Source organism: Haplochromis burtoni, unplaced genomic scaffold, assembly GCF_018398535.1.
Source record: "Haplochromis burtoni strain Fernald_Lab_line unplaced genomic scaffold, NCSU_Asbu1 Contig_802, whole genome shotgun sequence".
Classification (NCBI taxonomy): Eukaryota; Metazoa; Chordata; class Actinopteri; order Cichliformes; family Cichlidae; genus Haplochromis; species Haplochromis burtoni.
In genome coordinates, this window is record NW_024583163.1 from 84966 (window position 1) to 101785 (window position 16820).

The window sequence follows — 16820 nt, forward strand, 5'->3', positions numbered from 1 at the left end:
GGTTACATTTCTCAGTAGTAAATGACTTGTGATCCTTCGTATGTGTGTGCAGTTTGATGCTGGGCTCTCATTAGAGCAGGCTACCTCACACAGAAAATCAAGAGGCAGCCTGATGGTAGTTTCAGAAAAGGAGGGAAACAAGTGAATAAAGGTGCCATGTGTGGTAAAACCACCTTTTCAAACAAAGTTGGAAAAGATGTAACAAGAAGGCGATGAGTTTACTAGGGAAAGAGAACTTTTTTCTGCTGTAAATAAGAAAGTTGGGACAAAGTGCGCCCTGACACCTTGAGTTTGAAACTTTTTTTAAAGAAAAGCACAGAAATACTAACACAGTGAGTTCAGAATGAACTCTGCATCGTAATCCGCAGAAAATCGGGTTTCGATGACATATTTTGTTAAATAACGCGCGATTTGAAAAATCCACTGAGGGGCTTTTTAAAACGTGGAAGCTTTTTAACGTATTCGTAACACATTCTTCTACACCAGCTACTGAAAGCAGCATGTGGCAAAAAATATAAGGGAACTTGATGTCTCACATGCTTTAGGCAAATTTCTACCGCGATGATAACCTGATCTTGCCTCGCTGTGATGAATCAAAATGACAGTAAAAACTGATATTTAAATGTTAATGGAACATTTGCAGAGTACCTGAAAGCTAAAAGAAAACCTTACTCCGTGATTTTTTATTTATTTCTCTTTTTGCTGCAGATTATCAGCGAGCGGATTCTTGAACGAAATGCATTTATCGTGGCTGAACGCTGGTCAAAAACAAAGCAAATCCAACAGCGTGTGCTTGAAGAGTGCATTAGATTAAATATGCAGCACTGAGTCACATTTTGGTTATATTATAATTGGCGTTTTAATGCGGGGTTATGGAGCTCAAGTGATTTTTTTTCCTCCTATGTGAAGATGGATTTATGTAAATCTGTATAACCTGTGAAAGGTGCTCGTTATGCAGAACCCATTCAGATAAGATGGATCAGTCATTCTGCAGCTTTGAAACTCTTTACTTCCTTTGTTGCTCTCCCTATACAGCGTCTCAGAACTCTTTAAGACTGAGTTTTAAAACTCTTGCCAACCCCTGCAGCCAAAGGTAGCCATTTTCAGAAAATAGCTCAAGACAAATCAAGTGTACTCAAACTGCCCAGGTTGTCAGAAAACTGAAATAAATCCTCAGACAAGGACCCAGATATTTTCTCTCATAACTTCATGGCCCAAGCCAGAGTGTAGAAAATTGATATAATATTAGAAAAAAAGAAATCCTAAAATGAAGACATATCAGGGCTGTGGATGTGCTGCTTAGAGTTTCTTTGGATTTTTATTTTTTTTAAAAAAATATTATTTGTTTTTTTGCACTCTGGTGACAGGTTCAGTGCAACTTGCATATTTATTTGGTTTGTGCAATGTTAACACCCCATGTGGGCAAATTCAGATGGAAGGCATGAGTCAATTCAAAAGCTGTATTTTATTTACACAAAATGAAAATGAAAACAACACCGACTCCGTCCCACCTCAAGAAATAATTCGGCTTCAAGATTCAATAAGAGAAATAAACACAGCCCACGGTCTTGCAGCAAACTGCCACATCCTCCCTGACTTCACACCAGTGTCTGCTGTCTTACGTGTCAACCTTTGCTGCCCTGGAATCCCACCATCTGCTTAAATAAGCACAGAGTGGAAGTAAACAGGTCCAAGTAAGAGACTAGCAATCAGATTATTGCCAAACATCTTCATTTAGCCGTGAACACGCTTGCAAACAGAAATGAGCACAGCAAACGCAACAGCGTGTCAGCTACTCTAACGTCTAATAGTTTTGCCTGCCGGCGACTTGGGAGCTTGTTTGTGAGCTTCCAAACTAGACTGTTGTTAATTTATCTGGACTGTAGCTGATTATTTAAAGCAGAAAAAAAGTGATGTGAAAATATGTTTCCTGACAGTATTTTCTAAAATTAAAGGGGAAGGAGCAGCCTTTTCAAAGTCTCCATGCGGATAAGGTCTGTGTGTCACAACACTGCAAAGATGAATGTAGCTTTCAGTGCGCGAGCCTCATTGGTAGTCCATTCGCTAAGTGATTTCCTGTCTTGTATTGATAACAAAGCAGGTACTTTATCTCCCGCACGTCCTCCTGTTTTAAAATGGCTTAGATTATTAAACAACTATATCAGACAAACCCAGAGGTCTTGTGGGAGCCTCCGAAGCCAGTTGGCATTCCTGGGAACACGCAAACTGTCTGCATTCGCAGCCTCATATCGATAGGGACTCCTGAGTGCTACTGGCACTGAGCGCAGACGGCTGAAAATGAGTTTCCAGCTGTTTCACCTTTTTTTCCTACACCACATCCTCTGTTTAAAATCTTTCTTGAACCTTCAAAAAACCCCAAAACAGCAGGGGGTGTAAAATTGCTTATTGGTAGGAAAAAAATTACAGGTAGTTATTTTGTCTCTTTAAAAAAATCACTGTGTCATTAATAGCTATTACACATGAAAAGGCTTACTCCCAGCCCAATCAAACACCACAATGGAGTCTACCACACACACACACACACACACACACACACAAATACACGTAGCCCACGCAGGGCTACATTTCTTTACATCTTAGCGCTATTGATCTGTCATGAAGGGCCCATTAACCACTTTGTTACACACACATATATTTCTAATTGTTCAAAAGTTTCTGAATGGTTCCCTGGCAACACAGCTGTGTTTTTTTTTGTTTTTTTTTGATTTCTCCTTCAAAATCATGTTAGAATTATAGCTACACGGACATTATCATCCCCAAGGTCTGGGGCGTAAAACTGTTAGTGGGCATAAATAAAATACGAGTGCAATAATGGCATGTGTATCGCATGAGAGGGCATAGGATCTCTGAGTGCTTGTGTTTCCATCAGCAGAGCTGCAGCCTTGATTGATGAGGTGATTGCGGTTGGGGAGTTCGCTACAAATCAGCAGTGCTGTTATGAGGCTGGCTGCTAGCCTGCTATGCTCGGATCCCGACAATGTCTCTACTGCCCTGCCTCAGGACAGAGTTTTCACCGCGGCGCCTGACCTCTGCGGTCAAAGGACAGCCGAGAGATGTTTTTATTCTGATCACTCAGCTAGCTTGGTTAGTAACAAAGGCACCATACCATTTGCACACACATGCGGATGCGCACACACCCAGATTTATGACCCTTACCAGCAGTGCATCACCTTTTTCAGCCAAACCTCTTCCAAGTCATGCATTTCAAGCACACAGATGCACACCTCTACTCACCCACAACCCGAGTCTTCCTGCTGCCAATAAAAATATGAAGAATGAAGACAGTGAGATTGAGCTTCCTGCCATGGCACAGGGGGAGTTTGGGTAATATTCAGACAGCTTTGCCTCGAGCAATGAAATCAAACAGAAACTCCCTGCAGAGTTAGATGTCTGTTATTAAAGGCTGTTCTTTTGCTGTCAGGGTCAGCACAGACCCTGTTATACCCATTCCCACAAAAAAAGAAAAGGAAGAACGACTGGTAGATGCAGAAAAAAACAACAACAAAAAAACCCCCCAGCAGCTCAGGTGTGTGTGCTTCAAACACACAGCCCACTTTCAGCAGTGCCCTGTGCACCCTGCCCTTGAACAAGGTGAAATGTATACATTTTAATATTTTATCACATTTTTGACTCCCTGAGTTATATACTGTGGGTTTAAAAGAAAAACTTGGCACACCTGTCAAGATATGTTACATAAAGCAGTACTTATACGTTACAGAAAAAGAAGACAGAGTAACTGAATTCTAACAAATTTAATATTGTAAATGTTATATTTTCCTTGGTCACACTGAGGAGATGATATCTTTTGCATTGTTATGTGAGGGGCACTCTCAGTAACAATGTAAACATTAAATGCAATATATAACACATATTGTAAAAAAAATGTGTTTCCTTTAAAGGTGCAGTCAGGTAAAAATCACATTTTTAAATTGGCCTTGATGATTTTAAGGGTTTGTGATTTTTAGAGGCCTTTACTTACATGGATCAAATGATTTTTTTCCTTCTTTGTTCTGATGTGCTAATGGGGGTGGGGATGAATTGAGGCCTAGATTGAGAAAGTTTTTGAGTCTTTACTAATCTTACTGTAATACATGAAATCGCTGCCTGTCTCTCTGCATACTCCTATACGATACTCACAATACGATCAGGAGATGAGCAACCAAATGCAGCACACAGGTACATCTTAGGCTCCTGAAGGCTCTTATCTGCATCACATATTATAACATCATTATGTTGCCTAGCAACCACGTTCCAACAGGCGAAAGGTGACGCATGTGTAGAGTTTATGCACCTATGACACCTTGCAAATGTGTCATGTTAACTTCACAACAATGCCATTTAATTAATATTGCCAAAACTTGAAATATGCATGATATTGTATAACGACACCATGTTGTTTAACAACCACCTGACAATGGACTAAACCAACAAGACAATACTGTGGCATGGACATATGGGCATGTACTGGTGATTTAGAATGATATCTAGTGGCATTGTACTATGATTTTAACAACACATGATCAATTGGTAAAAAAAATTAAAGGCAATGCCAACATAAAGTGAACATCTGCATTGCATCTACAAGCCTCTTGAGCTCTGCTTGAGGTATTGACATCCTACTGACATTTCCATGTTTGATATATTGATCACAATGACGATCACACAAAGGTCTTTCTATGGCATAGGAAACAGATAATTCATTTACTTCTCAAACAATTTCACTCCCATCAGAATAAAGATACCTCTTTATACGATAAAGGTGTTTGCTCAAAATAAATCTTTGTAATGAGCTGCAGTGACCCATCCCTTTAGGAGGACAGGTAGACACCAACTATGCAAACCGCCCCACTCAACAAATTTACTTTTAATTATTTAATTGATATTTTTCGTAAAAAACAAACAAACACTGCTGCTCAATAATGGTATTACGGATTTTGTCACCATTTAAGTACAACAGAGCATGCTTATTGATATAATAACTGTTTCAAGTGATAAAGGACACATAAAATGTATATGCTTGCAGCAATATCTTAACTAAATATTATATACAGTATCATAACATATTCACCTGCATTAAAATATATTCACTTCAACATGACTCATTGAAGATTTGTCTCTACCGCGTCTCACTTCAACCACTAAATGATCAATCCCTGAACACTTTTGAAGGAGATGTAAATTCGTCTTTTTCTGGTCTTTCAAACTTCCTCCAAAGAGCTTCATCGGGCTTATAATGTATTTTAAGACTACTGTTCAGTCTAGTGCATATTTTAAAGCCATCCCCAAGAGCATTACAGACAAATGTGGCAATACTACTGAAATACCTGTGTGTCACCGTCTATAGTTGACAATATAGACAAATATTTCCAAGCTTTGGTAGCGATGTTTAGCATTTATGTAATTTGTCAAAGACGGGGTTAGTTGTACTGGGCACATAGTTGTACCAGTGCTAATTAAAAATAAGACTATTCAAGTCACAGTCACTTTCATCTTTTGTACCTCCTTTGTGGGCATAGCTCATTCTGCATTCACGTTAGAATAACTGGAACAGCCTCGTATCTGCTTTAACGGCAGCTCAAATTCAAGTATTTGTTTTCTTTCAGTTCCATATAAAATGATCTTTTTTTTGTGTGACTAAACAAAACCAGTTTTATTTACCATTACTATAAAATGATAGTAAAATACAATGTGATGCACTCCTTGTGCACCTCTGGGTCATGCCACCTACAGAAATACTCTGATGCTTCTGCAGAGGTTGGCTGTATCAGTGATGGGCAGGAGGAGCACAGAGCACTAGTGGAATGTGAATAAGACCAGGGAGATGGTGATCGACTTCAGAAGGAATAGCACAGCTACACTGCCCTTGTCTATCCTGGGACAGGATGTTGATGTGGTGGAGGGGCAGACGTACCTGGGTGTTCAAAAAGGCTGAACTGGAAGACCAATGCAGAGGCTGTGTACAAAAAGGGAACCGACTGACTCTATTTCCCAAGGAAGCTGAGATCCTTCAGTGTGTGCAGGAAAGCAGTGGGGATTTTCTATCACTCAGTTGCAGTAAGTGCAGTGTACTTTGCTGTGGTCTACTGAGGCAGCAGGTCACACCAACTGAATAGACTCATCAGGAAAGCTGGCTCTGTGATTGGCTGCAAAATGGACACACATGCAGCTGTGGTGGAGAGGAGGTTACTGAACAAACTGTTATCCATCATGAATAATCCTCTCACTCTGAATTAATTATACACACCAGAAGGCACATCCCTCTATCTGTACGTGTAGATGCCACATACTCAGGTCACGCTCTTGGTGGGAGTAATAAACTACAAGCCTGATCCTTTCTCCCATAACGTTTGTGGCTCTGCACTGGGTTCCCATGGGTGCTTTGTTTAAATGTCACCCCCTATTCAAGCGTACCTAGAACTGTTCCAAAGGATGCACCAAATTTAGACCCAGTTTGTACGAATCACATAGAAAAAAAGTTCTTTATCTAGTAGTCTTTTGTTGTTGAACTTGCAACTGTGTTGCATGAAATGTTTGACAGAAATGGGGGCTGCTCAGTCAGCATCAAACCTAACAATAAATACAGAAAGAAAGTGGAATCTCGTAAAGGTTAGGTGATGATGTGAGCTTCATGAAGAGGTCAAAACTGTTGTGTGTGTAGTTTAGAAAAAAATGAAAGAGGTTTAAGGCATATAAGGATAGCATTTAATACATCTTTTTATGTCCCCTTGGTAAAGCTAGTTTTAAAATCTGAAAGTGTTTATCTGATAATGGCTATTAAACACTCAGCACGTTCAGGATGCCAGTGGAGCAGTTTGAGCTCTTGTTGGCAGAGTTTGGACCACATCTGAGGAAGCAGAGAAGTAATTTCCAAGACCTGGCTGACCCGGAGCGGCATCTAGCTGTGTGTCTGAGGTAAATAGTATTATTTAACTATATGTGTATCATTGTATATTCAGTGGAGATGCGCATTTTGAGCTTTGAGTGCATTGATGCCAAATCCAGTGATCTGATTGGTCAGATCTGTTTATTCAGATCTGAAAAATTAAACTTGGTCTAAAAAAAATAAATGCCGCAAATTTATCCAGTGAAATTACATGGTCTGTATGAAGGGCTGCATTAAGAATAGGTGAGTCCAAAAAATATTTTTAATGCATTAAATATTCGCAGGGATTTTACATGTCTGGTATGTAAAGGCCTTATCACCTGTTTTACCTTATTAATTAGGCATAACATTATGACCAGTGACAGGTGAAGTGAATAACACTGATTATCTCTTAATCATGGCACCTGCGAGTTGATGGGATATATTGGGGAGCAAGTGAAAAGTTTTTGCCTTAAAGTTATTGTGATGTGCAAAATGATCAAGCATAAGAGTTTGAGCGAGTTTAACAAGAGCCACATTGTGGTGGCTAGATTCCTGGGTGAGAGCATCTGCAAAATTGCAGTATTTTGGGGGTGTTCTTGGTCTGCAGTGGTCAGTATCTATAAAAAGTGATCCAAGCAAGGAAGAGTGGTAAAGCAGTGACAGGGTGACATGAGCAGCCAAGGCTCGCTAATACACATGGGGAGTGCAGACTGGCCAGATCCAACACATGACAACTGTAGTTTAAATTGCTGAGGAAGTTAATGCTGGTTCTGATAGAAAGGTGTCAGAATACACAGTGGACTTTACTGTATACAGAGCTAACATCTCCAAAATGTCAGGAGTAGTTAGTCATTGCAAGAAGTGTTTGTGAACTAAAAATCAAGAATGTGGGATACTGTTTATCCGTGATTTGAAGAGCCCGGCGCTGCTCCCGACGAAGGGGAAACCAATTCTGCAGGGGAGACCTACCTCGGCACTTGTGCAGGTGAAGCCAAAGGGAAGATATGCTTCACCATATTTTCTAGTCTTTGGCTTAGAATGAAGTTGGTTTGGAAACCTATTCAGCGATGCTTCATCTCCTGCTTTGCGTTTGTGTGGGCGCCCCGTGCTAGCAGTGTCCAAGCGTTTTTTTCCCCTTTTCATACTGCGCCCCCCCGCAATGGCTCTGCACTTTGGGAAGCTCTGCACTATGGGAAGAAAGCAACCTGGCAGAAGCAGTGTGACGCTTTGGGCAAAGCTCTGCTAGGAAATCTCATTCCCCGCCATTTATGTTACGTTGACATGTACCACCTACCTCTGTCAGCAGGCGACCTACCAGAAAGCAAAAATGGTTCAGGAATAATTTGAGGAGAAAAGCAGTGAATTTGAGGTGTTGACTTGGCCTCCATATTCCCCAGATCTCAATCCAACCAGGCATCTGTGGGATGTGCTGGACAAACAAGCATGATCCATGGAGACCTACATGCCAGATAATACAGCACACCTTCATTTATATACATAGTACCAATAATATAAATGGGTTATGGATTTTACCCTTAAAAAGGTGAATTTTCTTTGTTTGAGGCCAATTATAAATGTTCTATTGGAAAGCAGAAGCTTTATCTTAAGGGTATCCTGCTTTGCTTACTCAGCAATTTACATTAGCCATACTGATGAACCGACATGTTAACCCGTGGTTTAAGTGGGATTTGGAAGGTCGAAAAAACGCTAAAATCTGGTTTAGCAGTGCAGAAAAAAAAAGAAAACACGCTTCCTCAAAAAAGGTCTCAAATTGATTTGTACTACGAGCTCCAGTGGACTTGTTTTCTTTGCGGACAGGCTATGTGTTCAGCTGACCTGAAACTTACAAAACCCAGAGTCCACACCAAAGGGGAATTACTCTACCCACGGAAAAGACCTGAACTGTCTGAACTGCCCTGTTGGCTAACAAGTACTTTCTCCCCCTTATGAATCTGCATCACCACTTTACAAATTTGCATGAGGTTGCATGAGGCCGGCATAATCACTAGTCTGGCATGCCCTCAAATAAACAATGAGAAGCTGCCTTGCTAAAGCCACTTCGGCTTACTGAAAATGTGTCAGCGCGCTGTTGGCTGCAGGAGCAAACGCAAGAAGATTTGTGCACTGCCTAACTCTGATGAACTTTTGATGACAATGTCTTCTTAACAGCAGGAAAATCTTTAGTGACAGCACATCATGCAGTTAATGTGCCTAACACGATTAAGTTAAAATAGTGAGGGAGAATCAAAAATCAAAGAAACTTAGGCCAGTTTGACACCACTAAACAAGGACTGGCTGTGAGTTTTTGTGTTTGGATGTCGTCTTTTGGATGATGAGAGTGTGCAAAACTCGCTTATCGCCAGCATTCACTCAGCTTGAACAGTAATTCTAGAAATGGTGCTAAATGGTATGGAATGGTAAAGATATTTTTTTATGTGTCCATAAAAAAACAATTTTTAATCATTTTGCTGTTGCAAGTTTGCCAGTTTCTTGATTGAAGCAAACAAACAAATAAACAAACAAAAGAAAAACGAATAAACTGTTGATTAATAGCTCATATAAATAGAAAAAAACAGAGGAAGGAAAAACAATAAGTGTGAATGTGTTGCGTTGCATCTCTGCAGGAAGCTCTGATGAATAAAACTGAATTCTGATGTGCCAAGACCACCATAGATCTGCAGCCCTCACTTCTGACTCTGTGGAAACACTTTCAGGGGAATTGTATACGTGTGAAACAACTATTTCAATATTTGCATGTGAAATTGACGCAACACTAAGGTAGCAGGAAGAATCTTCTCAGTTCCTGTTAAAGTGGAAATAGTCATAAGGAATCAGCTCAGCCTGAACATCCTGTCATATTCTGCCAAGCCTAGTACTGCACCGGGACTCTGCCTTAGTCTAACCATTTCATGCACTGCATGGATGCAGAAGGTGAAGTTCAATAAATACTACTGACTAAAACCGCAAAGGTTCTGTGAGACTGAATATTTTTGGGGGTTCAGCTTGTGATCTTTGTCAGAGAAGACAATGCATTTCTTTTTCAGTACTTTCTTTTCTTTTGTTATTTTCCTGAATTCCAAGGAAAAGGGTACCAGAAAAATTGTCAAACAATATGTTTAAGGTAGGTAAAGACAAACAGATTTATAAGAAATTGTAAAAAATAAACACAACGCAGCTTTGAATAGATTAAATTTATACCCACCTCTTACCAAAGCTATAATTTTGTTTTTGGCCACTAGTCAAAGATAACAGCTGTGCACTTTGAAGGTTCAGTGAACTCTTCCAACCCCTGGCAGCCAGTTAGCCCTGTGGGAGAAGATCGTAATTAGAGATGTTATGGGTCATCGTGAGAAAAGAGCCTGCATTTGTAATGAATCAATGAATTAAGGTAGTGAGATGAGAAGAGAGGATAAAAGAAAGAAAGAAAGAAAGACTGATCAGTACAAACTGTCCTATTTCAGATACTTTTGTTATAGTAGCTCCATATAAAACATTATGTGTATTATGTGTTTAAAAGTGTAACGCATGCTGTTTGATAGGGCGGTACTGCCTGAACTCAAACATGGTAAATTATGTTCTTATTTTGAATGATTATAATAACACTTGGCTGTGTTTACCACATTATTTGCAGTTCTTGAACATTTGCCTTGGACCAAAGATTTATTTTCTACATGTAATACCAAATTATGCCACGACGTTAGTGCTTGACAAAGTCTGCCCCTTTAACTTTGCAGCCAAGACAGGGGCCATTGAGTGCAAATAGTCGACACAAACTAGTGTTAGTATGCCATATGGCAGGAAGTACTGCAGACAGCGGTACTTGTGAATGCACCTAAACTTTTTCTTTCTTCACATACTTCTGCTCTTACATTTGCTATTTTGAGTGTGTGACCTGATAGTCGACTAAAGATGAAACCTTAGTTGTTATGTACAAATGCCTCCGGTTCTTAAACAGAGATAAGCCCAGAAGATTCAACACCACACTACCCTAAAGGAATGTATTCTTTACGCAGAAAGATAATTTGATAAATGTAAAGGCATGCAGGCATCACTTTTTACCATGTCATTGTCCTCATGAAGAACTGTGACTTGCAGCCTTAGGCCATGAGGACAGTAAGGCTATAACAATAAGTGTCACTCTTTTTCTCTCGTTTTCTCCTCCTGTCATTTTCGTGGTATTTTCAACATGGCCCCAGGTGATGTAATGGAGTGACCCATTATAAACTCACTTTATTCACTGAAGTAACACCATAACTTGCATCAGTAACTGCTAACGCCTGAGGCAGGTGCCACTGGTCTGCATCTTCAAGAGCGAGATACATGGGAGGGAATTCTGATAGGCCGGTGCTGTATCAATTATAACAATTATAGTTGTTGTGCACTCTTTTTCACTGTCAAGAAGGGTGTGATATGAATTGGAAATGCAGACAAAACTACAACCATCACAAAACACTCACACACACAAGCACACAGACAAACAGAGCAAACCGGGAGTCATTAGCCCCGACCTAGGTGTGTTGAATTTAGCTCGACTCCCCTCACTGAGAAGCCTTTATTTCTAACCTACTTCAGCTCATTGTTTTTGTTTGTTTATTGCCTGCAGCTTGGTTGCTACACCAATCTTTTAAAGAGATCTCAGTGTTGTATTTACAGCTTGTTGCTACTATTCTACCACTTGCTTTAAGGTCTTACCCTCAAGAACGTGGGATATCTTGAGTCACTAGAGTGGCTTAGAATATTTGAGGTATATTGAGGCATTAAAGCCATATTTGTTTTACTTGTTTTTACTAAAAACCATGCCAAAAAGGTATTAGAATTTATCATTACAATCAATTATAAATACCACAGAATATATATGTGAGTGTTTTTGCTGCAATCTGCAGTGTACTCTATGGTGTGACAAAATAAAATACTGTTCATCAGCACTTAAAAATTATTGACTTTGAGCATTTTACTGCCTTGTTTCTGACCCAGAAAAAAAAGCAGCATTTACAGGAGAAGCTGAAAACACTGAGGCAATCAAATAAAAGGTTAACCCGGAGTTCTTGAGGAGGAAGCGTCCTTGTCTCAGGGAGGTCAGATCTGACAGATCATTATTCATAAATTTAAGTGTAATTCCAGTAAAAAGTACAGACTTTGTCTCCTGTTTATTGTCAAGAGAAACAAAGACATCATTTTTTCTGGAAATAAATGTTAGAGTTTACTTTTGTCATTTTTTTAATAGAACTAAATTAACCTCCACGGTTAAACAGCCAGATACCACGCTGCCCACTCACCAAGAGTTTATGTTTCTGTCAGTTTTCTTTCATTTGATATTAAATATTTATCTTTATTCAGTCATCGCATATTATCCAGACAGTGTAAAACAGTTCATATAAAATCCACAAACTATATTAGAAATAGTGAGTGAACAGGTTCAGGCTGAAGGCATGCGGTGTTGGATGTAACGCATAACAAAGAATGTTACTGTAATCCCATTACATTTTTCATAACGCCATAAAGTAACGTGTTACTGTACTAATTCGGTAAGTTACAATAATGTTGTTACTTGCATTGCAAAGGTTCCTCAGTTATCCACACACCAGGCTTGTCTACAATCAGCTGTACCTGAATTCAGTTTGTGAATGGGAGAAGCAAAATGGTGTACAGGTGTTGAAAGATTTTGAGTTTTGTGTTATGTTTATTTGTAGCTTCATTTAAAGGAAGAAGAGCTTATGAGTTGTAAAACTGCTGAATATGACCATTAAACGCCTTTTTACTGTTTCAACAGATAAGCTCCTGTTTCAACAGATAAGCTAATGGTCTCTCCTTTTAAGGAGTTGTTGTTGAGTTCTGTACATGCCACACCTACCAGTTGTGAAAGTGTTTGAGTATAAATAAAGGATGTACGGACAGCCCCGCGCGATTCCTCTGTGTCACATCTGTTGTGCACACATTGGTGCAGAACAGATCAGACCGTGACGGGGCATCGTCCATGTACATGTAAAATCTTTGAGTCTGTGTTTCTTTGCCTCCTAATAATTTTCTCTTCACAACACGGATACAGCTTTTATTTGTACTAATATAAGAGTGTGATGGTAAAGTGGAAATTGCATCCAGGACTGAAACCATCGCTTTATGCTGCTGGCAGAAATTTGGCTGTTTGCAAGCACCTGCACAGACAGCATGCTAACGTTAAGCTAGCTGAGAACCCAGAGTCACGTTCAAGCTGAGTGAATGCTGATTGCTGCCCAGCGGGCAGACCCTGAACTTCAACAGGTAGCATGTGTCTAAAATAGAGTCATCATGGCGATCACTTTGAAGTCTGTTTGAGCTTGTTTTTGTTTTTGCTTTATGTTGTCAGCTTTATGTTCAGACCTAAATTAAAGCTCCTTATTAGGATAAGTATTTGTGTTGGCATGTAGGACTGTAGCCTTTATGTTGTTAACTGGTAATTATAACACCATGCATTTCAGGTAATTTCAAAGGGCAACGAGTAATAAGTAGTTTAAAGATTTACTTTTTCTGGTGAGCAATTAAGTCATGCACTACATTATTTTTAAGGAAAATTACAAGTAATGTGTAATACATTACTTTTCTTCAATAACATTCTCAACATTCTTTATATATGCCTTGTATATGTTACCATTAAAGCTACTCAATGTTTCCAATAGAAGAAAAAGAAAACAACAACAACAAACAAATATGCAACAACATTTTCACATATAACCCTCAAAATATAAATGTGGAATATTTAAATGACTGAAAAGTCCCAACAAACAATAATGCAATATACCAGACCAGCGCATTATTATTATTGCTTTTAAATTATTATTAAATTTACTACACCCATCAAGTGTAGTGAACATTTACACAGTTGATACATTTCACACATGGGAGGTGCACAATGACTCCTCAGTGCCACCTAGAAATTTTTAGTCAGGTACACCTGAGATATTGTTTGAGTTAGTGAATTTTGCTCCACTTGTAAATAGTAATATGTCCAAAAACGTTCAGGGGACCTTTTACCCAAGCCCACTGGGAAGTCATCGATTTTGAATTAAGATAAAATTTGGGTGGTTTTTTTTCGTCATATGAAATTTTGAATGTGGGTTCCACAGATTAGCAGGTGTTTTTAATATCACCTAGTGAGCACAGGAAGTGAAAGGTAACTTTTTTTGTGAAACACAATGATATTCCCAAATGCAAGATGACTGCAGGAAACCAAAAGCTTTTCTGCAAGTTGGTAATGCTGAGCTACTCAGTACTGCTGAGGCAACTCTGACAGGACGCTTTTTGTATATCAGGCCTGACCCCAGTTTGCAGCCTGCAGGCAACATGGCGTGGGTGTGAATGACTCTGATTACTGTCTATTGGCGAATAACAGTGAAACTGCCTGGCTAAAACATGGCTCATTACTGCCCTGGAAAAAATAAAACAAGAAAAAAACACTTGTTTGACTGGTGGATCTGTTGTTTTTCATCAACCTGAGCCAGAAAAATACAGGCCGAGGTAATGAAAATACTAATATTAATAATAAGTTATTTATTTGGTTACTTTTGCATATTAAAATACTGCTGTTACACTAGATGTCGAATATGTTCATGTTGCTATGCTTTAACTAGCGGCCTAGCAAGTAGGTTTTAAAGTGTCCAGCCACTGTCTAGAACAAACAGAAGAAAGCCTGCAGCTGGGCCTGGGGCATTGGAAGAGCTTTGAAATGCTTTTTTCCCCACCTCTAAGTCATATGGGTTGGTGGCATTTGGTCTGAATAAAGTCCAGTGCACAGATGTGTGTGATGTGTAGCCTTGTACTTTGGATCCGCTTCCAGTCTTGCCTGAAGTATGGCAGAAAGGTCGGCGATCTTCTCTCTGTGAACAAATGGGGTGGCACCCAGGCACCTTCTCAAAGGTGCTGTCCTCGTCATCGGACATCACATGATTTCATGTTCAGCTAAAAGAGCAGCTTTAAACTATCACTTTTATTGTGTTCCATGCTTTGTTACGTGCTTGTACCCGGTACCAAAATAATAAAATATTACTCTTCCTTTTGACCACAGGTTGATTGTGGTAAAGTTAAGAAGTAGAGAGTAAAATGCAACCAGGCTTTCCCTTTGCTACAGAGCAGTGGTTTAAACAGAGAATTGTCTGACTAGATCTTTTGCTTGTCCCTATGGTAACAAGAAGCAGGGCAAAGGTCTCTGTGTAATTATTATGTGTTACTCTATTGATCCCCTTATGGAAATTCTCTTTTTGCTTACCCTTGTGCAAAGGCAAATCAGACTGCTGGGTAAGCTTGAGAAGTGCACTCTTGAGCCTGGTATAGATTCATTGCTTTGCTCAAGGACACTTCAGTGAGATGAATACTTGTCATCACTGAGGCTTAAACCTGAACCCTTCATCTAAAGAAAGTGCTCCGTCCCTGCTTTGCGCCCTACCTTGTTTGCACATGTGTATACATATGTATGTGGTTTATTGTGAATGTATTGTTTCTCTGATTTTTGTTGTATATGTTGATGCTCTAAAGCCTTATAAAGCAGTTTGCAATAACTGGCAAGAGCCTACATAAAAAGTTAAATTGAGTGGTTCATATATTGTGATCTAATGCTGTAATAGGAAATCAAATATGCAGTTCAAGGGCGCAGTTTGAGCATAATAGCCTATAGTGTCTCCTAGTGTACTACTGAGCTACCACTTAAATTTCTCAAAGGTTTTCTTGTATGTCCTTTTGCAAATTTAGGTTCAACATCAGATTGGACATTTTGATATGTGATACGGTTTATGAAACAGGTAGCTGAGAGAGTTTGCCTCAGTATTGATTCTCTTCATTTATCCCAACAGCACTTCAGTCTGCACTTGAAGGAATCTCCAAAGTCAGCGTGACCATCTGTAGTAATTTTATACAGCAATGCGAAATTATAATTTAAGTCCCACTCTCTACTCATAGTACAGTCAACAAGTATCCTACTCACCATATGTACACTGTGGAAATTTGGATGCCTCTTTCTATTCCTTTCTCTAACGCATAGGCACAAAATAGGTTGTTTGCCACTGATGGTTTTCGCTCATTTACAGATAATGCTGTGGAAGTGGGGTGTGTTTTTTGTATCTGTCTGGGTAAGAGACATCAGCGGCGGCACAGTGCTGCAGTCACAGCTGCAGGTAAATTGGTAATTAGTAATCTTGTCTATTTATCTCTCCTGCAGTGAGGCTAGAGTCTCTCTCCTGGTGATTGTGTACACCAGTGGCATGCTCTCTGAGCCTCAAGTTTTGAGCTGTTTTCTAGCAGCATGACTAGCACCTTGACTGCGTTGTTTATATTTCATAAAATCACAGCTATATGGTGGCTATTATCCTGTGGGCGCATGGTTCTGGAACACATATCGTAGGTACTACTTACTACAAGTACATCTCATTTTAAGTCCACTGTCCTTCTGTGACCTGTGCTGGTTGCTTGGGTCCAGCATCGTAAATGACATCTCAATACACTTAATTCTGCACAGAGGAGCAAGAGCACAGACACTTGAGGACTGAAAATGAATCCGTTTAGGTAATTCAGGTGGAAACATACCTTCATTGGAAATGTGCTAATGAGTGGACTGAGTGGTCTGATATTGCAGACTGCACTAAAGCCATGACATCACTGTTTAACATACAGGTTAGAAAGAAAACAAAGGCATCTTTCAAGTTAAACCTATTAGATGTAGAAAATACCCCACTGAACGTGATAGGACAGGCAGTACTTCTTGGTTTTTAAGTAGTTTTTAGACAAATTAGTGGTGTGCTTTGGGTGTAACCCTAACCTTTATTTTACTCGGTTTTGTTGTACAGCACTTTGTGGCTACATGTCTTTGAAAAGCACTGTGTAATTAAACTTTGCTTGCATTCTTACTTACTTTATCTTAATGCAGTTATAACCCCTTCTCCATGCAAACTGACTGCAGGCCAGTGGGTGT

General features: G+C 39.5%; 1 long non-coding RNA gene across 1 annotated transcript in view; it reads right to left on the minus strand.

Moving 5' to 3' along the window:
- LOC121812769 overlaps nt 1–12553 on the minus strand; it is a 28275-nt gene extending 15722 nt beyond the window's left edge. Inside the window, exons 1-2 of the long non-coding RNA XR_006053306.1 lie at nt 12494–12553; nt 10089–10192 (exon numbers count right to left, since the gene is read on the minus strand). This is a non-coding gene — a long non-coding RNA (uncharacterized LOC121812769). The remainder of the gene's footprint in view (nt 1–10088; nt 10193–12493) is intronic.
- Nucleotides 12554–16820: the final 4267 nt, after the last annotated feature.